At 37.1% G+C, this 26,114-nt stretch overlaps 1 pseudogene; it reads right to left on the minus strand.

Annotated features, from left to right (window-relative positions):
* Positions 1 to 9,788: 9,788 nt before the first annotated feature.
* Positions 9,789 to 26,114, minus strand: part of LOC144321534 (chorion-specific transcription factor GCMa pseudogene) — a 47,658-nt pseudogene continuing 31,332 nt past the window's right edge.

Consider the following 26,114-nt stretch of genomic DNA (forward strand, 5'->3'; position numbering starts at 1 on the left):
GAGAGAGACTATATTGAACTAAAAATCTTCTACAATGAAAAAGAAATAATCAACAAAATGAAAAGACAACTTAGGAAATGGAAGAAAAATTTTGCAAAGTACATATCTGACAAGATGTTAATATCCAAAATATGTAAAGAACTTAACAACTCAATCACAAAAAAAAAACAAAACGACAATTTAAAAATTGACAAAGGACCAAAGAGAAGCTTTCTCAAAGAAGATATATGAATGGTAAAACAGGTACATGAAAAGGTGCTTAATATCACTAATCATCAGAGAAATGAAAATATGAACCATCATGAGGTATTAGAATGGCTGTCATCAAAAAGACAAGAGAGAATTGTTGGCAAGGATGTAGAGGAAAGGAGATTCTTTTGCACTGTCAGTGAGTATGTAAATTGGCACAGCCACTGTGGAAAATAGTATGGTATTTCCTCAAAAAGTTAAAAATAGAACTACCATATGATCCAGCAATTCCACTTCTGGGAATATAGCCAAAAGAAATGAACACATTGGCTAATGTATATTATTATCCTACATATTACATATATATTATTACATATAATGGAATACTGTTCAACCATAAAAAAGAAGGAAATACTACCTGCTATTTGTGACAACATAGATGAATGCTGACGGCATTATGCTAAGTAAAATAAGTTAGAGAGAGAAAGACAAATACTGTATGATCTCACTTTTATGTGGCATCTAGAAAAAAAATGAATCCATAGAAACAATAGATTGATGGTTTGCAGAGGCAAGGCCTGAGGTGTGAGGAAAATGAGTGAAAGTGGTCAAGAAGTACCAATTTCCACTGATAAGTAAGTTCTGAAGATGTAATGTATACTAAGTGACTGCAATCAACAACACTGCATTGCATATTTTAAATTGCTAAGGGAGTATATCTTAAAAGTTCTCATCACAAGAAACAAATTTCTAACTATGTGAGGTGATAGAGGTTAACTAAAATTATTGTGGTGATCATTTCACAAAATATACATCTATCAAATCATATGGTCTACCCCTTAAATGCATACAATGTTATATGTTAATTATATCTCAATAAAACTGGAAAAATGGAAAAATGGAATACATCCTAGAATATTTATTTACTTCCTCTATTTACTCACATATTTTAAGTAAGTTTATTGTGATTTTCAAATCTTCATTCATATTATCTAAAATTAAAATTGATAATAATTTTGCATTGTATCTCTGTTAAATCTCATTGTATTGAGGAAAACATCACAGTATTAATAACAATGAAAGTTGAAAAAAATTGAATCACATTTTGTTTGTAATTCCAGTAAGAAGTATATCATTTGTTATATATATTTTCATTATTTTGAAAAAATCTGTATTTTTCTCTTAGGAGATTTTATTAAGTACTAAATAAATTAATGAATAAATTTTAACTTATGTATTCAACAAATACATATTGACCATATCTCATGTACTAGGAACTGTTATAAGCACTTGAAACATGTCATTGAGCCAGACAGAGGAAACCAGTATGGCTGTGGAGAGTATACAAGGGGGAGAAAATAAGACGTGAGTTGGAAATGGTGAAATGAGGCCAGACTATGTAGCGCCAGTCCTATATGCAGGTTTTTAATCTGGGTAAAATGGTAAATGAGTGCAGGATATAGGGCTCTGAGCTAAAGAGTGATCTGATATGCTCAAAACTATTAGGAAGTTATTAAACTAGTTGAAAGAGAAGAGATCATTGTAGTACGGATCAGAATGGTCAATAAGGTTTATACATGGGTTGGGTGTAGGGTGTGATGGGGAAACTGTCCAGAGAGACAGAGAGAGGTCAAAGATGGCTTGAGGTTTGTGGTTTGATGGAGTTACTAACATGTGAAGAGAAGGAATGTACAGGTGGATCAGGTTTATGGTGACAAGATTAGGAGACCAGCTAGATATGCTGAGTTAGAGGTATTAATTAGGCACACAAAAGGAGATGTTAGTTGACAAACCTGTGTTAATTTCAGGCTGGAGATAACATAAAATGTATGGACAATCAACAGATAAATAGAATTTTTAGTGATAATAATAGACAACAGTAAAAGACCAAATGAGTCCTAAGTAACTCTGACTCCAAGAGGTCTGTGACATCTGGAACTACTAAGGAGACTGAGAGGCAACCAGGGAAAGAAGAAAACCAGAGAGTGAGTGGGTCCAAGAAGCCAAGTGAGGGACTTGTTTTTTTTTTTTTTTTTTTTTTTTTTTTTGTGAGTGACTGTATAAGGATTAGATGTCATAGAAGGGTATACTTGAGAAATATTCACTAAATCTAATAACTTGAAGGTCATTGATAATTTTGACAAAAAAAAAATTTGATGGTCTCATTAGAGAGAATGGGCATACAAATGGTTCTTTCAAGGAGTTAAAGATGATAAGATACAAATGGAAAAATATTAATTTGTCAAGTGAGTTTGAGCAATGCTGTGTTAAATAATATTGAGCACATCTCTTTCGAATAATGCTAAACAGACTTTCCAATATATGAATGTTGTGAATTTCCCTGGAGCTTCTAGTAAACAGTTTTGGTGACACTTACTCAATGGCAAAATTTTTTTGGATTCCAAAACATATGTAGAAATAGCGTTCAATACATTTTGAAATCATAATCTTGTAGTCACTCACGTCTTTGGATTTTAAGAGAATCATATTAAATGAATGATTGGCAAAGCAAAGCCAGTTTAAATACTTACAGTTTTCTAATTATGTTCAATTGGCTATATAAATTATATGTTTTTAAATTACTTGCCAAGTCTTTCGTTCATACCATGGTGTAGGTTTAATTCACCTAATCAATTATACTTATGTCCGTAAATTTCTGAATTTAAATAATACCTCTAGGTATTGCTAAGTAACGGTACATAAGCAAAACAGCAACAACCTGGTTCCTCAGGTGGGAGGATAGCTAATCAAATGTCTGACATAATGACATTCCAATGATCTCTTAATTCCATCAGTTCTTCACAAAATCCCTTAAGTTTCATGCTCTCAAGGTCATAGATTTTTTTCCATCTTGAATTAAATATACACAATGTATCACTTCTCATCAGATGTACTAGTTTTAAAATGGAAATTCTATTATTCAAGGCAGGAACTCATAATTGTGTTTCTAATAGCAACACTAGTCACTTTCTGATGTTGGCACTGATCTCTTTTCAGTTCATCTCCCACTCAGTATATGATGGAGCATTTACTATGCATTCTCCTGGGTGTACATAAGTATCAGACTACCTGTTCTCATAGATAATAATAAAACTATGCTCAAGTGAACTTTTGCAGCAAGGCAGCAATCTGTGTTTTCAAGTCACAGATGTTAAAGGGGAAAGTAAAGGATGTGAACAGGATTTCACATGTAGATAAATTTGCCTTTTAGTTATATTTAAGATCCTAGGGAGGGGTTATGCAAATAAAAGAAAATGCAAATTGAGAAAATGAATTCAGAAAACTACCATATACTTTGTTATGCCCAAATATCTCCAATAGAATCAAATTTTTCCAATTTAGGACAATGGAAGGGAAAGCCAGTCTCCATTAATAAAAGAAAGCAGAAATTCACATATTCATTTATCCACATATACATGCATTATGTATGTATGAATTCATCTACACATATAGATTGTCCTGAGGCATAGTAAAAAGCATACTAACTTATGTAATAATCACAATGGCCCTTTCAGGCAGACATTATTCTCACTTAAAATGAAGAAAGGGAATATTTAAATTGTGTAATATTCAACATCAATATTTCAACAGACATTGGTTGCTTAATCTGTAAGTTCATGTCACCAAATTCCTTTTTTTAAAAAATACAACTCTAATTTTGATGAGTTATTGGAATATGTATGTTTCCTGGTCCCTCCCCAGACCAAGGGGTTAAATGTTACTGGAAACCAGTCTTGGTAATTCTATTCCTCTGATCATAGAGATGACATAGCCTAAACTAATGAGATAGAAAGGAGAGTTTTAGGAATATTTTCTTTGCTTTTATAAGCAACACAAAATAAAGGCTATCTTTTAGGCTTTGCACATATTTTTGTTCAGATATGATGTTGAGAGCTGGTATATCCAAGGAGCAACCATACAACACATGTCAAGAGAATTACATAGAAGTTGATCAGACTCTTGTATCATTAACTTACTTTATATTAATTGTATTAACTTATCCTATAACAGATTATCTCTGGACATCTGATTATTTGAGATTATAGGTATCTTTAATATATCATCAGAATTTCTTTTACTTTCCAGTAGAAGCACCTAACATAGACACTAAATGTTGGAAAAATAACTTAAAACAATGACTTGTGATTCAAATTAGTGGGTTCTTGACTTTGCAAAATGTTAACTTATTTTGACATTTAACATCTACATATATATTGAAATGGCATATTGATTAAAATAGGGTTTTTTTCTGATTTTCAGTTCATATACTACAATTAATGAATTTTGGTGCTTATAAAGAACATACATATGAATAACCCCAGGCACCTCTATTTAACTAAAAGAAAACTTATACCCAAATCTAGTTAGTTGAAAAGCCACTTCTTTTGTCCCTATGTCACTAAGTAAAACTTGGGTTTAAACCACAGTGCTTGAAAAAAATAACTATGGTTTATCAGGTAAAAAATACTTTTATCTTTTATCCATATCATTATTAAGTTCTAAGTGGGATAAATAATATATTATTTGATGAGATTAAATGATATTACACATATAAAATTACTGGCACATATTAGCTGCCAATAAATAGTATTTTTATATATACTCTTTTTTATGCAAAGAATGTTCTACAAAATTATAATTCCAAGAAATGGGCTTGAGGAATGGGTACTACGGTTAAATATATTTGCACTAGACAATGCATTGTAGGTCTTTCCTTTAGAATTAAAAATCAACATGTTAGGAGAACCTGGGTAGCTCAGTTGGTTAAGTGTCTAACTCTTGATCTCTGCTCAGGCCTTGATCTCAAGCTCTTGATCTCAAAGTCCTGAGTTCAAGTTTCCCATTGGGCTCCACATTGGGTATAGAACCTCCTTAAAACAACAACACACCAATATTAAAGTCTCTGAGAAGTTTCAGAGTACCAGTATCTGTATTTATTATCTATTGCTGCATATTTTTGTTACTTCAAAACTTAGCATTGAAAAACAATAAAAGTAATATCTCCCACAGGTTCTCTGGATCAGAAATCTGGGAACAGTTTGGTTAACTGGTTCTGGATCAGTCCCTGGTGAGATTGTCACCTGAAGGCTTGACTGAAGCTGGAGGATCTGATTTCAAGATCGTTCATTCACTCATCTGGCAAATCTGTGCAGATCATTGGCATAAGGACTCAGTTGTTACATGGATCTCTCCACAGAGTTGCTTAAGTTTTCACAACATTATAGTTAAATTCTTTGAAAGCAAGCAATCTATAGAGTGAAGCAAGGAGGGAGCTACAATGTCTTTTATAAACTAATCTGGGAATTTACACATTTTTGTCATATGCTATTCATTAGAAGCCAGTGAACTCAGTACAATCCATTTTGATGAAAGCGAGTTTTAGCCCCACCTCTTAAAGGGAATAATAGAAAAGGATTATGGAGATTAGATAGATAGATAGATGATAGATAGATAGATAGATAGATAGATAGATAGATAGATAGATAGATAGATTTACTGAGAGGAAAAACACATTAGTGGAGGGAGGGGCAGAGGGCTAGAGACTCTTAGCAGGCTCCACTCCCAGCATGGAGTCCCCTCTAGGGCTCCATTTCATGACCAATAGATCATGACTTGAGCCAAAATCGAGAGTCAGATGCTTAAACAACTGAGCCACTCCCATCACCCAGGCACCTCTAGAACTCTATTTTAAAATGACATGGTTCTAAGAATTCCCTCTAGGTACTATTGACCTAACATAATTCTTTTTTTTTTTTTCACTTTTAAATTGTGTTTTACATTTTATTATTTTTATTTATTTATTTATTTATTTATTTATTTATTTATTTATTTATTATTGGAGTTCAATTTGCCAACATATAGCATAACACCCAGTGCTCATCCCATCAAGTGCCCCCCTCAGTGCCCGTCACCCAGTCACCCCCACCCCCTGCCCACCTCCCTTTTCACCACCCCTTGTTCGTTTCCCAGAGTTAGGAGTCTCTCATGTTCTGTCTCCCTTTCTGATATTTCCCGCTCATTTTTTTTCCTTCCCCCTTTATTCCCGTGAACTATTTTCTATATTCCCCAAATGAATTGGACCATATAATGTTTGCCCTTCTATGATTGACTTATTTCACTCAGCATAATATCTGCCAGTTCCATCCACGTGGAAGCAAATGGTGGGTATTTGTCGTTTCTAATGGCTGAGTAATATTCCATTGTATACATAGACCACAGCTTCTTTATCCATTCATCTTTCGATGGACACCGAGGCTCCTTCCACAGTTTGGCTATTGTGGACATTGCTGCTAGAAACATCAGGGTGCAGGTGTCCCGGCGTTTCACTGCATCTGTATCTTTGGGGTAAATCCCCAGCAGTGCAATTGCTGGGTCATAGGACAGATCTATTTTTAACTCTGAGGAACCTCCACACAGTTTTCCAGAGTGGCTGGACCAGTGCACATTCCCACCAACAGTGCAAAACGGTCCCCTTTCTCCACATCCTCTCCAACATTTGTGGTTTCCTGCCTTGTTAATTTTCCCCATTCTCACTGGTGTGAGGTGGTATCTCATTGTGGTTTTGATTTGTATTTCCCTGATGGACAGTGATGTGGAGCATTTTCTCATGTGCTTGTTGGCCATGTCTATGTCTTCCTCTGTGAGATTTCTCTTCATGTCTTTTGCTCATTTCATGATTGGATTGTTTGTTTCTTTGCTGTTGAGTTTAATAAGTTCTTTATAGATCTTGGATACTAGCCCTTTATCTGATAGGTCATTTGCAAATATCTTCTCCCATTCTGTAGGTTGACTTTTAGTTTTGTTGACTGTGTCTTTTGCTGTGCAGAAGCTTTTATCTTGATGAAGTCCCAATAATTTTTGCTTTTGTTTCCCTTGCCTTCATAGCTGTATCTTATAAGAAGTTACTGTGGCCAAGTTCAAAAAGGGTGTTACCTGTGTTCTCCTCTAGGATTTTGATGGATTCTTGTCTCACATTTAGATCTTTCATCCATTTTGAGTTTATCCTTTGTGTGTGGTATAAGAGAATGGTCTAGTTTCATTCTTCTGCACATGGCTGTCCAATTTTCCCAGCACCATTTATTGAAGAGACTGTCCTTTTTCCATTGGATAGTCTTTCCTGCTTTGTCCAATATGAGTTGACCAGAGAGTTGATTCTCCATTCTGTTCTATTGATCTATGTGTCTGCTTTTGTGCCAGTACCACACTGTCTTGATGATCACAGCTTTTTAGTATAACCTGAAATCCGGCATTGTGATGCCCCCAGCTATGGTTTTCTTTTTTAATATTCCCCTGGCTATTTGGGGTCTTTTCTGATCCCACACAAATCTTAAAATAATTTGTTCCAACTCTCTGAAGAAAGTCCATGTTATTTTGATAGGGATTGCATTAAACGTGTAAATTGCCCTGGGTAGCATAGAGATTTTCACAATATAAATTCTGCCAATCCATGAGCATGGAATATTTTTCCATCTCTTTGTGTCTTCCTCAATTTATTTCAGAAGTGTTCTATAGTTTTTAGGGTATAGATCCTTTACCTCTTTGGTTAGGTTTATTCTTAGGTCCCTTATGCTTTTGGGTGCAATTGTAAATGGGATTAATTCCTCAATTTCTCTTTCTTCAGTCTCATTGTTAGTGTATAGAAATGCCACCTATTTCTGGCATTGATTTTGTATCCTGCCTCACTATCGAATTGCTGTATGAGTTCTAGCAATCTTGGGGTGGAGGCTTTTTGGGTTTTCTATGTAGAGTATCATGTCATCTGCGAAGAGGGAGAATCTGACTTCTTCTTTGCCAATTTGAATGCCTTTTATTTCTTTGTGTTGCCTGATTGTTGAGGCTAGGACTTCTAGTACTATGTTGAATAGTAGTGGTGAGAGTGGACATCCCTGTTGTGTTCCTGATCTTAGGGGAAAGGCTCCCAGTGTTTCCTCATTGAGAATATTTGCTGTGGCTTTTTGTAGATGGTTTTTAAGATGCTGAGGAATGTCCCCTCTATCCCTACACTCTGAAGAGTTTTGATCAGGAATGGATGCTGTATTTTGTCAAATGCTTTCTCTGCACCTATTGAGAGGATCATATGGTTCTTGTTTTTTCTCTTGCTGATATGATCAATCACATTGATTGCTTTACAAGTGTTGAACCAGCCTTGCATCCCAGGGATAAATCCCTCTTGGTCATGATGAATAATCTTCTTAATGTATTGTTGGATCCTATTGGCTAGTATCTTGTTAAGAAGTTTTGCATTCATGTTCATCATGGATATTGGTCTATAATTCTCCTTTTTGGTGGGGTCTTTGTCTGGTTTTGGAATTAAGGTGATGCTGGCCTCATAGAATGAATTTGGAAGTATTCCATCTCTTTCTATCTTTCCAAACAGCTTTAGGAGAATAGGTATGGTTTCTTCTTTAAATGTTTGATAGAATTCCCCTGGGAAGCCATCTGGCCCTGGACTTTTGTGTCTTGGGAGGTTTTTTTTTTTTCTTCCAGTTTTATTGATATAATTAACATATAACATTGTAGAAGTTTAAGATGTACAACATAATGGCCCTATATATATATATATATATATATATATATATACTACCAAATTTTTACCACAATAAGTTAATATCCATCGCTTCACCTAGTTACAATTTTTCCCCTTGTCATAAGAACATTTAAGACCTACTCTCAGGATCCCTGGGTGGTGCAGCGGTTTAGCGGGCTTTGTCACAGATGGCAGGTCTCAGGTACGTCTTGCGGCCCTCCTCGGCGGAGCAGTCGCGGCTGCACACCACCACACCCAGGCAGGACTTCTTGAGGACGCGCCTGCCTTTGGCCCAGGTCGCAATCCTGGAGACCCAGGATCAAATCCCACTTTGGGCTCCGGGAGACCCAGGATCAAATCCCACATTGGGCTCCCAGTGCATGGAGCCTGCTTCTCCCTCTGCCTATGTCTCTGCCTCTCTCTCTCTCTCTGTGACTATCATAAATAAATAAATAAAAATTTTAAAAAATTATTAAAAAAAAAGACCTACTCTCTTAGCAACTTTCAAATATACAATACAATACAATATTGTTAACCAGAGTCATCATGTTGTACATCTCCAGGACTTAATTTATCTTAAAACTGGAAGTTTGTAGCTTTTGTTTGCCTTCACCAAATTCTCGCCCCACCCCCCACATCTGGCAACCACCAATCTGATCTGTTTCTATGAATTTGGGTTTCTTAAGATTCCATATGTAAGTGAGATCACACAGTATTTGTCTTTTTCTGTCTGACTCATCTCACTTAGCATAACACCCTCAAGGTCCATCCATGTTGTCACAAGTGGTAGGATTTCCTTGCTTTTGTGTGGCTGAATAATAGTCCATTGTATATGTATATATGTATACACACAGACACACACACACACACACACCATATTTTCTTTATCCATTCATCTGTTGCTGGACACTTAGGTAGTTTCCATACTTTGGCTATTGTGAATGATACTGCAATGAACATGGGAGTGCAGGTAGTCCTATTTTTAATGTTCTAAGGAACCTCTATACTATTTTCCATAGTGTCTGCACTAAATTACATTTCTGCTAATAGCGTACAAGGATTTAGATTTGGATCATCTTAAAGGACAGAGGTTTAGAAGCATTTCATTGTTGTAGTAATCCAAACCCATGCCCCTCATTTCTTCATCAAAATCCCACTTACGGCTCTTGCCTGTCAATGAATATTGATGGTGGGGATGGGAGGTATCGGTAAAGAGAAAGGGGTCTTCCTGAGGTGAATGGAATGTGGTGGAAGCAGCTGCTAAAATCCACATGCAGTCTTTACGTTCTGTCTCCCTTTCTGAACTCTGGGAAATGAACTAGGGGTGGTGGAAGGGGAGAAGGGCGGGGAAGGGGAGTGAATGGGTGACGGGCACTGGGGGTTATTCTGTATGTTAGTAAATTGAACACCAATAAAAAATAAATTTAAAAAAATATAATCCACATGTACCTTCTCTACATAAAGCTCCCCCCCTGGATTTGGCCATAATGGACAATAGCTACTTTCAGCTGCAGGTGGTTCCACTGGAATCTGCTGGGTAAAGGGTTCTGAAGAGTTCCAGGAGGGGGAAAGTCATAAGGCCAGCTGGTCAGAGGAAAAGGATAATTGGGACAACAGTTGTCATTAAGAGAATTTCTCCCCAAAGCAGTGTTTTTATTCCACGTTTGCCAATCATCGTAGAGAAGACTCCAGAAACAGGATGAAGCAGGTCCCCACTCTTATAGATCCAACTACTGGACAGTTTGCATTTCTCATAGAGCTTAGTGGGGCCCAAGGTGGAAGTGGGGTCTGCCAAATGAGTGGTTCCCCCCAAACAATAAGTCTTGGAGAAGAATAAGCAATCATTCAGTGACTTCTGCTGGGGAGGCTTAGCTATTAAAGGTCCACTGTAACTACCAGGCAATTGGACGCCTTCCTGGAAAGACCAAGTTAAAGGTAAACTTCCCCAACTTTGAGTTTCACCTGAAAGAGACTTTGTCTCTGGGCGCCCCTTCAGCTTTAAGGAGACAGAGGAAGATGCTGTGTGTGCTTTCTTCGTTGTTCTTCTTGCCTCGGCTTCCAATTTAGTTTCTGGTTTTGGATGATCGTGCTCTCCTTTTGACTGGAAGAATATGAAGCATCCCTCGTGCCTCCAGAAGTTGGTGACCGGGAAGCCCCCATGGCCTCGGTAAGGAATCAGCTTCAGAGGCCCATCACAATTAGGGCAGCGTTTCCTCTGCTGCTTCTGCCGGGCTTTGTCACAGATGGCAGGTCTCAGGTACGTCTTGCGGCCCTCCTCGGCGGAGCAGTCGCGGCTGCACACCACCACACCCAGGCAGGACTTCTTGAGGACGCGGGAGTTGTTGTTGTTGGTGTTGCGCATGGCCCAGCTGCTCAGATGCCGTTGTGCAGTCCTGTCCTCAGAGCTGTAGATGTGCTTCTCATAAGAATCTGGCCATTCCTGGAACCAGTCGGTCTTTTTGACATTCCACAGGTTTCCGTCTATTCAACCTCTGGCAGAAGTGGTGGAGAATTTTCCTTTCAAAGGTGTTTCATACAATGGGATCAATCCACTCTTGAGTCGAGCAGCTTAGACCTGGAGACTGTATTCTGACATTGTTGCAGGGTGGGTAGGTGGGTGGGTGGGAGTTCTTCAAGTATTTTCTAAATTACTTTCATTTTAGGGATGCTTGGGTGGCTCAGTGGTTCAGAGTCTGCCTTTGGCTCAGGGCGTGATCCTGGGGTCCTGGTATTGAGTCCCACATCAGGTTCCCCGGCATGGAGCCTGCTTCTCCATCGGCCTTCTTTCTGTGTCTCTCATGAATAAATAAATAAAATTTTTGTCAGGTTTCAAGGTTTCCTTGATGAAGTTGTCCTTGAAGAGACTCGAGGTGAACTTGATGAGGCTTGCTTGGAGATTTGGGGCAAAGCAAAGTGCTGGAAAATAAAAATAAAAAAAAAATAGGGAGGAAGGGAGATGGAAAAACTAGAGAAAAAAAGTGTTACTTAAATAATTTGGTCAGCTCACATTGCCTAGACCACAAGAGGCTGACGATCTCAGCGAACCTTTCTTTGTTTTAGAAAAATTATTTAGAGCATGTGCTGTCTCTTGCCTTCAGGAGAACCAAAGGCTGTAGTCTAGATCAAGTTATCTTACCTGGAAGGCCTGTCTTGGGAGGTTTTTGATGACTGCTTCAATTTCCTCCCAGATGTTTGGCACATTCAGGTTTTCTATTTCTTCCTGTTCCAGTTTTGGTAGTTTGTGGTTTTCCAGAAATGCATCTATTTCTTCTAGATTGCCTAATTTATTGGCGTATATCTGCTCATAATAAGTTTTTAAAATTGTTTGTATTTCCTTGTGTTGGTGGTGATCTCTCCTTTTTCATTCATGATTTTGTTAATTTGAGTTTTTTCTCTCCTTTTTAATAAGGCTGGCTAATGGTTTATCTATCTTATTAATTCTTTCAAAGAACCAACTCCTGGTTTTGTTAATCTGTTCCACAGTTCTTCTGGTCTCGATTTCATTGAGTTCTGCTAGAATCTTTATTAACTCTTCTTCTGCTGGGTGTAGGATCTATTTGCTGTTTTTTCTCCAGCTCCTTTAGGTGCAAGGTTAGATTTGTATTTGAGTTCTTTCCAGTTTTTGGATGGATGCTTGTATTGCGATGTATTTCCCCCTCAGGACTGCTTTTGTTGTATCCCAAAGATTTTGAACAGTTGTATCTTCATTCTCATCAGTTTCCATGAATCTTTTTAGTTCTTCACTAATTTCCTGGTTTACCCTTTTATCTTTTAGCAGGATGGTCCTTAACATCCACATGTTTGAAATCTTTCCAAACTTCTTCTTGTGATTTAGTTGTAATTTCAAAGCATCTGGTCTTAAAATATTCAGGGGACGATCCCAATCTTTTGGTATAGGTTAAGACCTGATTTGTGACCCAGTAGGTGGTCTATTCTGGAGAAAGTTCCATGTGCACTTGAGAAGAATGTGTATTCAGTTGCATTTGGATGTAAAGTTCTGTAAATATCTGTGAAATCCATCTGGTCCAGTGTATCATTTAAAGCTCTTGTTTCTTTGGAAATGTTGTGCTTAGAAAACCTGTCGATTGTGGAAAGCGCTACATTCAAGTCACCAAGTATAAGTGAATTATTATCTAAGTATGTCTTAAATTTGGTTATTAATTGATTGATATACTTGGCAGCTCCCACATTCAGGGCATAAATATTGATGATTTTTAGGTCCTTTTGTTGGATAGATCCTTTAAGTATGATATAGTGTCCCTCTTCATCTCTTACTACAGTCTTCGGGAGAAACTTTAGTTTATCTGATATAAGGACGGCTACCCCTGCTTTCTTTTGAGGACCATTTGAATGGTACATGGTTCTCCAATTTTTTATTTTCAGGCTGTAGGTGTCCTTATGTCTAAGATGAGTCTCTTGTAGACAGCAAATGGATGGGTCTTGCTTTTTTATCCAGTCTGAAACCCTGTGCCTTTTGATGGAGTCATTAAGCCTATTCACGTTCAGAGTTACTATTGAAAGATATGAATATAGTGTCATCGTGATACCTATTCAGTCCCTGTTTTTGTGGATTGTTCCCTTGGACTTCCTCTTTCTATTACAGAAGCTCCCTTAGTATTTCTTGCAGAGCTGGCTTGGTGGTCCCATATTCTTTCAGTTTCTGCCTATCTTGGAAGCTCTTTGTCTCTCCTTCTATTCTGAATGAGAGCCTTGCTGGATAAAGTATTCTTGGCTGCATGTTCTTCTCATTTAGGACCCGGAATATATCCTGCCAGCCCTTTCTGGCCTGCCAAGTCTCTGTGCAGAGGTCTGCTGTTAATCTAATATTTCTCCCCATAAAAGTTAGGGATCTCTTGTCTCTTGCTGCTTTAAGGATCTTCTTTATCTTTGGAATTTGCAAGTGTCACTATTAAATGTCGAAGTGTTGAGTGGTTTTTATTGATTTTAGGGGGGGGGGGATCTCTCTATTTCCTGGATCTGAATGCCTGTTTCCCTCCCCAAATTAGGGAAGTTCTCAGCTATGATTTTTTCAAATACATATTCTGGACCTCTATCCCTTTCGGCACTCTTGGGAACCCCAATTAAACATAGATTTTTCCTTCTGAGGCTGTCATTTATTTCCCTTAACCTATCCTCATGATCTTTTAATTGTTTTTCTCTTTTTTCTTGTTTCCCTCCTTGCCATCAACTTGTCTTCTACGTCACTCACTTGTTCTTCCACCTGGTTAACCCTTGTCATTAGGACCTCTAGTTTGGATTGCATCTCATTTCATTGATTTTTAATTTCAGCCTGATTAGATCTAAATTCTGCAGTCCTGAAGTCTCTTGAATCCTTTATGCTTTTTTCTAGAGCCACCAGTAGCTGTATAATAGTGCTTCTGAATTGGCTTTCTGACATTGAATTGTAATCCAAATTTTGTAACTCTGTGGGAGAGAGGACTGTTTCGGATTCTTTATTTTGACTTGAATTTTCCCTTCTAGTCATTTTGCTCAGTGCAGAGTGGCCAAAAACAAGTTGTACTGGGAGAAGGAGAAAAAGAAGAGAAAATATAAAAGAAAAAAAAAAAAAAGAGAGAGAGAGAAAAGAAAAAAAAAAGGACGGGGGGGGGAGCAAATAAAAAAAAAAAAACAAGGGGGAGAATTGTCTGATTCTATATACTGTAAATCCCTCGACTTCCTCTGGAACCTTCCAGTGCTGCTTGGTCAATAACTTGTTTTTCCCCTGTCCTTCTAACTGGTCTTCTGGGGGAGGGGCCTGCTGTGCTGATTCTCAGTTGTGAGCACTTGGGGGAGCTGCTCAGCCCCTGCCTGGTGCAGGGCTCAGTGGGAGTTGCTTATCCTGTTTATCCTGTGAGGCCACTGTGAGGCTCAATGGGGTTATTTATCCTGTGAGGCCCCAGGAGGAACAGAAAAAGTGGGTGGCCAGCTCTCCAGCCCTGGAGTCAGCTCCCGCAGTAACTACCGCAGCTCGCAGGGGCCTGGATGCTCCGGGGGCGGGGGCGATCTGCACAGCTCCGGGCCGCCCAGCGGCAGGAGCGGTCCTGGGTCCCGGCCTCTGCCTGTCCCGCAGGGAGCACGGGATCCTGGGCTGTGTCCCCCGCGCCCTGAGCTCCCGGGCCTGCGCTGCTGGAATCGCACTCCCGGGCCACACAGCCCCCTCCGCGGAGCTGCCGCCGGAGCCCCCTCGAGCAGCTCCTGGGTCCAGCCCTGCACCGGCTGCAGCCCTTTAGGGAGCTCGGCTGCGGGGTGTGGGGCGCTCTCCCCAGGCTCAGGTGTCTGTTAGTGCCCCCCAGGAGCCTGAGGGCATCCCCGCCCTCCTGGGTCCTGCTCTAACTCCCCGCGAGGCCTTTCCGCCCGGGAAGATTGGTGCAGCTCCTGCTTCTCCAGGACGGTGCTCTCCTGTCCTGGGGACACTCGTCCCGGCCTCAGCCCGGCTCCTCGCGGGGCCCCTCCCCCTTGGATGCCTTTTGTTTCTTTATTCCTCCCACCTCCCAGTCTTCCTACCTTGATAGAAGCATGAACTCTTCTCTCTGTAGCATTCCAGCTGTTCTCTTTAAATCTCAGGCTGAATTCCTAGGTTTTCAGGATGATTTGAAGGTTATCTAGATAATTTGGTGGGGACAGGTGACTTGGGGACCCTACTCTTCCGCCATCTTGCCCCCTCCCCCACTCTTCTATTTGGTTTAATTAAAAGAAATAAATGAGGAAATTGGTCATGAGAAAATAAAGAGACTGAATATTTCTAAGTTATTTAAGCAGTTTGAGTATTTGTTTTTAAATACTTCTTGCAATTATGTTTGTACTTCACTTGCTTCTACTAATTTGTAAGCATTATCATGATCTGAATTATCCATCATGATTTTGAACTATACAAATGGGCATAAAAAGACACATTTTGGGGGCCACTTTCTAACTACAATTTGGCATATATTGTTAATATTTTTAAGTTTTAAATGGTATTATTAAGAACACTGACTAGGGCCATTATTCTGGAATGTGATGGCATTATAGGAGGAGGAAATAAATAGTTATTATAGCAGAGTGATTTTGTTTTCTCATAAGCTATTAGATTAGTAAAATGTGATATTTGTTAATAAAATACACTCCTTACTGCAAGGCCAAGGAATACCCAGATTAACAGAATCCTAAAGATCCCTTTCTCCTGTCTGTTACCTAGAATGTATAGCCTGAAGAGTTTCCTTGAAGACTTTATATGTCTACTTCCTGGTGGGGAAGTGCTTAGGAACTTAAATAAATGTCCCTGTCTTGAATAATGAGTTTCAAGCAGCTTGAGTTCCTCATATCCCTCTCTCTCTACAATGTACATATTGACAAAGTCATAGTCACTTGAGATCCAGGATCATTAGGAGATTTTTAATATCTGCTATCATCAGAGGATAATAACTAGAAAAACAGCAAGATGTATCACACAAACATAAACACACACAAACACAGGATGCACTCACAGGAATATAGGGAAAAAATAAAACACAGCTTCACATTCTCTGTTTTTTAGAGAAGACAGAACATAAGAAAACCAATTATTAGACTTTAACTATCCTGAGATTTCAGTTGCTTTCTTTATCTACTGTTTTCTTCCTTACTCAGGTTTTAGCTATTCTGTGCCCCATGTAGCCCCATCACCAAGAACTATACCTCTGGGAAATGACAATTTTCCACAAGAGCAATTTTTATGTCCAAAAGACGAGGGGAATATGAGAAGAATGGCTGTTGCTGTTAAAGTATGTCCTCAGGATTATAAACTGCATTATGCAGTCATGAACTTCAGTATTAATGTCATTTAACCTTTGGCAATATTAGTCTAGAGAGGATCTTGTGAAGGATGGTACATTAACTTTTAGAAGTGATGGGCTGTGATATTCCTGCTGTGATACTGAATGGCAAAGGCTGAACTTCAGCACAGCCTTCTAAAGACATAAGATATTTTCTCTCCACAGGGCAAAGCTTACATACAAGAGGGCAGAGCTGTGAATTCAGATAGTTCGACCTGTCTTTTGAACAGTAGGACATAATGGTGCCATTTTAAAATGGATTCTATAAAATATCCCACTTTCCTGGTTACTGGCCACCATATTTTTAACTCTTTCATCAATTTTTTTATGAACCTGAGAACCCACAGTGTTTATATAAAATAAATATTATTACTGCAAAATTCTAGACATTTCCAAACTATTTAGAAAAAAAAAACACTAAGCAAACAGTTGAAACATAATGAGATTAAAGCTTTAGTAACAGTTTATACAAATTACTGAGAGAATAGGAAAAGTAATTATGTGGTTGGACCAAGGGGTGAAGAAAGCATTTCTTCTAGGGAGATTAATGACCAAACTGACCGGTAAGGCAAAGAACAAGGCAATGAATATGGACCCAGAGTCAGATCAAAATTAAATTACTGCTCTTCTATTTTCTGAATGACTTTTGACCTATTATTTAACCTCATGGAATTTCAGTCAACTCAGACTTCTAACAAATACTCCATTTCTTCGTTTTTATGTCCTGGCAGCAACTTAAAACAGAAATTCTATGTAATTCCAAGAACTGTAAAGTATGTGTCCTAAAATTTCTCTGCATATAATCTTTTTGTCTACATGACCTATAACTTAGGGCAGACTGTCAGCACCTCACATCTGAGTTAGCACAGATTTCTAACCAGGCAGTTTGATAAAAGCCCTCCTTCTGCCATGTAACATTCTCCACCACGTCTTTCACATGATTTTTCTGAGAAATCTGTCTCATTATATAAATTTTGCATAGAAACTATGAATGACTACTAGGTTTTTTTTCATGATTAAGTCAATACTAACATAGCAAACACAACCATTCCTACTTGATCCTAGTTTTACTTTTTCTCTCTTTTTAAAAGATTTAATAGCTATTATGGTTTAGTTTACTTTATACTTGTATATCTGCCTTATTAATTATACGTTAGTCTTCTATTTTTGAAGGCATAATTAAAAAATAAAACACGGCATATATATATAATATACAATTTAATGAATTTGGACATATGCATACACTTGTGGTAACCATCACCACCCTCATCAAAGTAATAAACATATCCATCATCTCCAAAAGTTGCCTTGTGTCACTTTCCCTGCTCCTTTCAACCACTTCTCTAAACCATCTGCTACAAACATTCCTCACTGTACCAGCCATAATAATAAATTATACTACCATTTATTGTTTTCTCTATGTCAAGTACTCTACTAAATATTTTACCAATTTTTCATTCTTAAAAGGAGTTTTAGGTTAGTGAATATATTTATTCTAATTCCGCTGATGAAACCAAAGTGTATCCTTAGCTGTACATCACTGTAAATACACTGATTTGAGGTCCTTTGAATGTCCTTATCTCCACATCCATATAAATTTCATGTGCTCTTCTTGATAAGTATTTACTCAATTCTACAAATATAAACACTTCATAATTGGGCTCAAGTGCCTTCTCTTCCAAAGAGGTTTTCTTTATTCCCTGATTGTGTCCACATTGAGATCTATGCAGATATCTATTGCAGGCTCCTTCATCAGCATGTAATTATCCTGAGGGTAGGGGTGCTAAAGCTTTATCTCTTTATTACATGGAAAAATATCTCTAAATATTTGCTGAATTAATTTAGTAAATGATTATAAAACTTTTATAGAATCATGTTAATTCGTCTGTCCCACATACTTCTTAACCATCTTCTCATGTGTTCTCCAACACCCTATTCAGTCCCTTTTCCATACATATGACTAGATGATCCTTATAAAGCATAAGTCAAATTAAATTTCTATTTTTCTCTTGCTCAAAAATTTGCTATGGTTTACTGTTACATTTATAAAAAAAAAAATCTACTCAGTCCTTCAAGAGTTAAAACATGCAGCCTCTACCACTCCCTGACCTACTCTTCCCAACTTTTACTCACCTATCTTGAAGACATTCCATTATCCTCAAGACATCCTATTCTCTCTCTGTTCTCTGAACATGCCAAAGTTATCATTTTTCTGACAACTGCAAAATAAGTTGTAATGTGAGTACGAGATTATCCTTGAAGAATAACTGGAATAGGACAAGTGAGGATAACACACATGGAACATATTAAAAGTGTGCAAATATAATGGTTAGAATTTAATCACCTATTGATACGGAGAAGGGAGTATTAATATCAATGATTTGTTTGCCTTGAATGACTAAATTAATAGCATTAATACTGAGTCTTACAGAATTTCAAGAAAAGAAGCATATTTAAGGGCTAGAGTTTCAGGGAGGATACTATTTTAGAACTATTGTGTTCCAAGTGTCTATGAAGCATCCTATTAAAGATAGACAATCTGGACTTGGCTACAGTTTCCTGGAACTAAGAAGATACGGTAAAAGGGAAATGTATCTGAAGCATTTGAAATGGATGTGATTATCCAAAATATTTTTAAAATAAGAACGAAGTTAACAGTAGACATGGGAGAAGTAATAGGAACAACAGAATGAGTGAGAGGTCCCTTTTGAGATATCTTCTGCAATGGTGATCATTCACTCCAAAAGGCAAGTACAAGCAGTGTTCAGAATGGGCAAGAGATAGAGATCAGGACAGATGCTGCCTATGAATGAATGCACACTACTGCTCCTTTGTGCCCAACTCTATGATTTTAAGTCTCAAAGAACAAAGGATCCTGGAATACAGGCAGGATATTGGAGAGCCACTTCTCTCCATCTACTATGCAGGATCCTGTCTCCTTTCTCAATGTAATTTCATAAACACTTGAAAATTTTCCACATGCCAACTGCAGAACTACATAGTCATCTTTTGCCTTTGTGTAGGCATAGCTCTTATGGCTCCAATGTTCTTTCTCTGTGATAGTTGATTTTTACCATGTATTTTCCAAGTGCCATTGAACTAAAAAATATTTTGGCCCTGGGCAAATGTATATAATATTGGGCATCTGCATATAGCCTCTCTTGAAGAAGCCACAGTTTGTAAAATGTTACCAATGAATTTTACTGTATTATTGTACAATTAGGGATGGGGATGACAGGATATATACAATATATATACAATCATGTGTGGGGTGTTTTTTTTTGGCAAAGGATAAATTTAAAAGAGGTTAACAATTACTAGTACTATAAAATGCACAGGAAGCTCTAGCTTTGTGAGGTTTAAAAAACAAAAAATAAAGATCATCTTGAGAAGAAATATATTCTTTTACTTCTGTGTGTTCAAATGTAATCCTCACTGCTTATGAACAACCTTTGCCAAAAAATAAAAAAATAAAATATCCATTGTCATTCCTAGCAATTGTTACAAATATGGTTTTAAGGTTTCTAAATTCAAGTTGAAAAAAAATGAAAAATACTTTTATTAAAAAAGACAAAAATATTTTCAAGTAATTATTTGAAATAAAAGTAGAAATATGTATTATCTGGACAGTATCTGTAGTCCATTACAGAAGTGAAAGCCCAACTTGCTAAACTGCCTTGAATTATTTGAGAGGTTAATATTATTAACTAATTAATATTAACACTATCCTTGGGACCAAAGCTGATGTGCAATAGCTTAATTTGTGACTAGCTGGTTCTATACCTTGAGAATAGTTGAACATTTAAAGGGACCAACCAATGCCTTCAGTAGGTAGCGTTTTTAAAGAGTTTCCTGGGACTCAGGGTTCTAAGGGTACAGGAATGTCCTGTCACTCATCTTTTGAATGCCACAGAAGATGAAAAGCCAATATTGACAATACAAATATCATTTAATTTTAAGTCATGCCTTCTTTAACAGATATTATATCTGATCTGTAATGAACCCAGCATTTTAGACTGAGTGGAATTGGACCTAGAGACGAAATTTCAAGCAAATATTTTGGATCATTTGCAGAAGTACATAGGAAGTTCTGAAGTATACCCTCACTAATCACTTGATATAATACCTGGAATAGTGAAAAATGCGATTTATAGAAGTGAAGTTCAGTTATGTTAGAGCACTCCCAAATAAATGATATAAACCTTCAAGAAAAAAAATAAGTAAGGATAATGATAATACATTTTCAGTTTAAGCACTTCATTTTATGACACAACGAAAACTTATTAAATTTCAATGGAAACACCTTAAAAAGTTCCTATGTCCTTTTCCTTGTTATATTGAAAATATGAATTCAGACACACGTTCAAAAACTAGGTGTACAAAAAATTTTTCATGGCAGTGAATGATTCACTAATTGGTTTTCTGTTAGAAACAACATGAAAATCAGCTTCCTTAAAGTTTAAGGTTCTTTTCCATAAGAAAATTTGACTCGTTCTTCTCCAATAATTTAAAAGCTGGAAAAAATCTTTCAAGACCTAAAGGAGACAGGTAGGGCAATAACATCAACTCCAACTGAAAAATAAAAGTGTCAGGTTGAGAATAGACTGTAAGAAAAAATGCATTATTCTTTGTAATGGAGATCAGCATTTCCTAAATCTAGATTCAACCCATATGAAATGCTCTGACAAAAAAGAGCAGTAAGGGGTTAGTTTAATGTAACCAAATAGTTTTAATAGTAAGAAGAATAACTGTACTAATTTCCTAGACTATCAGTGATAGTGATCACTGAGTTAAGAAATCAGCTTTATTTTTTAAATTGTGAATTTCTAAGCTTATTTGACCACGGATCTCTCTTTTGTTCATATAACAACTGTATTACCACCCTAAAATTGTATTTGGCAGACATATGTGAGAAACATTAGGCCGCCACATTCAGAAATCATTGAATTCACGATGAAATTTGCTAATGGATTTCCATTTGGATAGAAGTATATTTCTAGCTTTTTGGACTTATTTCATCAACTCTTTCTGTGTCTTCACTTCATTACCTCCTGTGTCTATGCTTCCCTTTGTGTTTTCAGTATTATCATCTAAGCCTAGACTTGTATTTCCACAAATACAGAATTTTAGTAGGAGCTTAAATGGTCCTAGGTCCCCAAATTATTTCCTTCTCCATCTGTCTTAACCAAAGCTAAAATAGTTAGACACACACACACAATCTTCATGGCAAACTCTTGCTCAAAAGACACCAATAGATAACTATTAGTAACATGGTCAAACTTGATCAGTTTCCATTTCAACCTCATCTCCCCATTCGTGCCCAAATAGATAGTGTTAGGAAGCCACAGCAGTCTACTCCTTACACTACGAATACGTCATAGTTAGTCTTCCTGAGAAGTTTTGATATACACTTCCTCCCTGTCTTGTATCACTCTTTCAGATCTTGGGGTCCTACTTGCTGAGCTTTTTTTCAAATCTAATTCTGACTCATAACAATGACTTCCTTCTTTGAATCCATCATACTTCTCTCTATGCCAGCTGTGCAGCATTTAAATAGGCTTTGCCTTGCTCTATGTAATTGTTTCTTTACAGTATTTCTTGAATTTTAAAGCACTATCTTTCACTAAATCTATTTCCTGGATTTTACCAATCCAGAGTTTACTTCTTTGTATTTATTCACTAAACAAACATTGAGGACATAATATATTCTAAAAGTCTGCCAAAAGTCCCCTGAAAATTCACACATAAAACCACCTTTCTCCTACTTTCCGAGAGCTCCTAGTCAAGTAGTGAAGATATAAAAAAACAGATAATTGTATTACATTGTATTCCCTTGTCACAGAGCCACACATAGATGAGGTAATCTATGACTTTATACAGAGAGTGACAAAAATGTATTAAAAAGTCCTTATTTTCAGGCACTGTATAAGGCATTTATAGATAAATAAAGTGATATGCTCAATTAATAAGCATAGTGCCAAGAACATAATGAACACTTCTAAAAGATCTATTTTAATTTGCATTTTAGTTAACATTAATGCTACTTTAGTTATTTCATTCAGCATACCTGTAAGATAGTAGGTGCTTGCATCTTTTAAGATAAGGAAATTTGGCACAGATCTATTTAAATAAAATTACTTAGCCTAAGATCATCCAGCTAGCATTTAACAGATGTAGAATTTAAACTCATCAGCTTAACTTTAGAATCTGTATTTTTTTCCTATAAGTACTTTGACAATTGACATTTCCCTCAGTGCCATTCTTAATGTGTTTGAGTAAACACCATCTAATGTTCATATGAGGTAAACTTCTTATAATTTTCTCGGTCTCTCATTTCTTTTTTCATGCTCTGAAAAAAATGTTTCAACCAAGAGGCAGAGAATGAAAATATTGGTATTAGAATATGGCTACCTTTTTTTCCCCCTTAGAATTTAACCTAACTATAGGGTTCAATCATACAGAGATCCATTTAGTTTGCTCTGAAAATAGTAGGTATCATTTGAGGAAATTTAACAGAGAGGTAAAAGACAAGATTGATTTGAACAGTAAGAGTATCATCCACCTACAACATTTTAAATCAAAACCGTTTATTTGAAACTGGTAGTTTGGCTTTTTAAATGCTGAGATAATCAGCTAATTTTCTTCACATTTTAGAGAATATGTGGATCACATGACAACTAAGGAGATTCCTTGTCCACTTTTTAATAGTGCAACATTCAGAGTCTCTCCAATTAGACCTAAAATGGCAAAAAGCTTTTGCATCCCACATCCTAGCCAATCATTAGTTCCTTAAATATTCAGTATAATCCTCATCAACCACAAAATAAGTAAAATCTGTTTATTAGAGCCACCCAAAAGTGGGTACATATGTCTTTTTATAATTAATATTATCAAATATATATAATTATTATTTTTAAAAGATTCATTTATTTATTTAAGAGAGAGAGTGAGCAAAAGAGAGCAAGCATGAGTAAAGGAGAGCAGAGGGAGAGGGAGAAGCAGGCTCCTCACCAAGCAGGGAGCCCAAAGTGGGGCTCCATCTAGGGATTCCAGGATCATGACCCAAGCCGAAGGCAGACACTTAACTCACTGAGACACTCAGGTGCCCTTATTAATAACATTTACCAACGATGTACTTCATGTCATGCCATGCATTAAACTATATTAATAAGCACTAGAAACGTGGTCTCAATTTTATTAACTCTATGAGGTAGCGATTGTTATTTTTTGTCATTTTATATATACAGAAATTGAGCCTTCATTTAAGATACCTAACCTAATAAGGGCAGAACCTCTTTATGGGCCATGTGTGTTGATACCAGAACCTGAACTTTTATTTATTTATTTTAGATTTTTATTTATTTATTCATGAAAGACAGAGAGAGCGAGAGAGGCAGAGACACAGGCAGAAGGAGAAGCAGGCTCCAAGCAGGGACTCAATCCCAGGTCTACAAGATCAGGCCCTGGGGTGAAGACCGTGCTAAACTGCTGAGCCACCCGGGTTGCCAGAACCTGAACTTTTAACCAGTTGTACATACTACTTACATAGTTGAGAATGTAGGCAGAAAGAATACATAAAAGAGGTTGTTGAAGAAGAAAAACACCTTTTGAAAATGTAGTCTCAGCTAAAGTTTTAGTTCTTACTTATTCCATTATGTTTCTGAGTTACTCAACTGAAATCACCCAGGTAAGCTCGGCTTGCTTTCAGATCCACACTTCTCTTCAGAGCACTGATATACCAGTGAGTGCTAGAGAGCTTTTCCCTAGCTATCTGATCTTTAGGATTTCAGAATCTCTGGTGTGGAGTCAGCTGTAGTTTCATTAGAAATATGGGAAATTTAAGATTTGTTTTTTATCAAATCGGATCAAAGGTATTGAGAAGCATGTCATGTTATTATGTCTGCCTTATAAGATTTGAGTCATTGTATCCAGCAGGAAAAAAAGTACATTCATTCTCTAGCAAGATCTTTTGGGCTTTACACCACACAAATCCAAAACAAACTAAGAAATAAAGTTCTGACTTTTTTTTTTTTTTATCCACCATTATGAGACTTAAACCTTTATCTTTAGAGAAAAGTACCAATATATATTTTTCACTTCTGATGCTTACTCATGATAGAAGTATGTGCCCAGGCTTTCCTCACAGCCAATCTTTAGTTCAAAATAGCTCTAAAGCAAAATGATTTTCACATGGCACACTGAAAGAGTTGTAGTATTAATATTATTGGAAGTTTAAAATAGGCAAATGACATCTGATTTTTATGTATAAAAAATGAATAGTTACTTTTTCTAAACCACTCAATCTACAAGACTCTGATTTCTGTTAGCCCTATCCCCAACTAAAATATTAAACAATGGAACATGCTGTTCCCAGTGTTTTTATCCTAGTAAGAATTTAAAAAGCACTACCCTTAAATTCCACTCTTATGAAACATAAGTCTGGAAAACTTGGTTTGCTGAAAAAAATATGAATGCATACATTTTCATAGTTTCATGGTTATAAATTCTTTTTATCCCTTTTATATCATTTACTTCTCACAAAGGCTTGTGAGTCAGACAAACATGAATCAGAACCATTGTATAGTCATTACTTAGGCTCAGAGAAGCTAAGGGACTTCCCTAGTGTTTACTAGGTTATAAAAGCAAAGACTAGAATCTACCCTAGGTCTTCTCAGTGCACTTGTTCATCTATTATTCAATATTACTCTTCAAAAGAGTAAATTTTTTGTGTAATGAATCCGTAATACTTACATAATTTGAAATATCAAAATGTTTATTTTAAGCCAAAACTACCTCATAACTTTTTGCATACAATCTATACAGAGTCAAAAGGGTAATTTTTTGTAGCTCTTTTTAAATTTGAGAAAAATAAGGTCTAGGGACATCTGGGTGATTCAGTGGTTGAGCATCTGCCTTCAGCTCAGGGCATGATCCTGGGGTCCTGGGATTGAGTCCTAGGTTGGGCTCTTGCAAGGAGCCTGTTTCTTCCTCTGCCTATGTGTCTGCCTCTCTGTCTGTGTCTGTCATGAATAAATAAATAAAATCTTAAAAAAAAGAAGGTCTATTTATTTATTTTTCATTATTATTGTTTTTTTAAAGATTTTAATTTATTTATTCATGAAAGACAGAGAGAGGGAGAGAGAGAAAGAGAGAGAAGCAGAGACAGAGGCAGAGAGAGAAGCAGGCTCCATGCAGGGAGCCCGACAGGGGACTCGACCCCGGGTCTCCAGGATCACGCCCTGGGCAGAAGGCAGGCGCTAAACCACTGAGCCACCCAGGGATCCCAAGAAGGTCTATTTAATATCATAGGGAGAGATAGAATTGGCTGGTTAATTTTTCTATGATGTGGTCACGAACCATGGTTTATTTATTTAAAAAATCATCTACTTATGTTCTACTCAGGAGAAATACATAGCTATTTTGAAGCTTCAGATCCATAATAAATGTACATATTCTTTTTTTAAAGATTTTATTTATTTATTTTAGAGAGAGAGAGAAAGAGAGCGTGTGCACAGTAAGGGGAGAGGCAGAGGGAGAGAGAGAAGCAGGCTCCCCACTCAGCAGGGAGTCTGATGCAGGGCTGGATCCCAGGCCCCAGAGATCCT

This window comes from Canis aureus, chromosome 10 (assembly GCF_053574225.1).
Source record: "Canis aureus isolate CA01 chromosome 10, VMU_Caureus_v.1.0, whole genome shotgun sequence".
Classification (NCBI taxonomy): domain Eukaryota; kingdom Metazoa; phylum Chordata; class Mammalia; order Carnivora; family Canidae; genus Canis; species Canis aureus.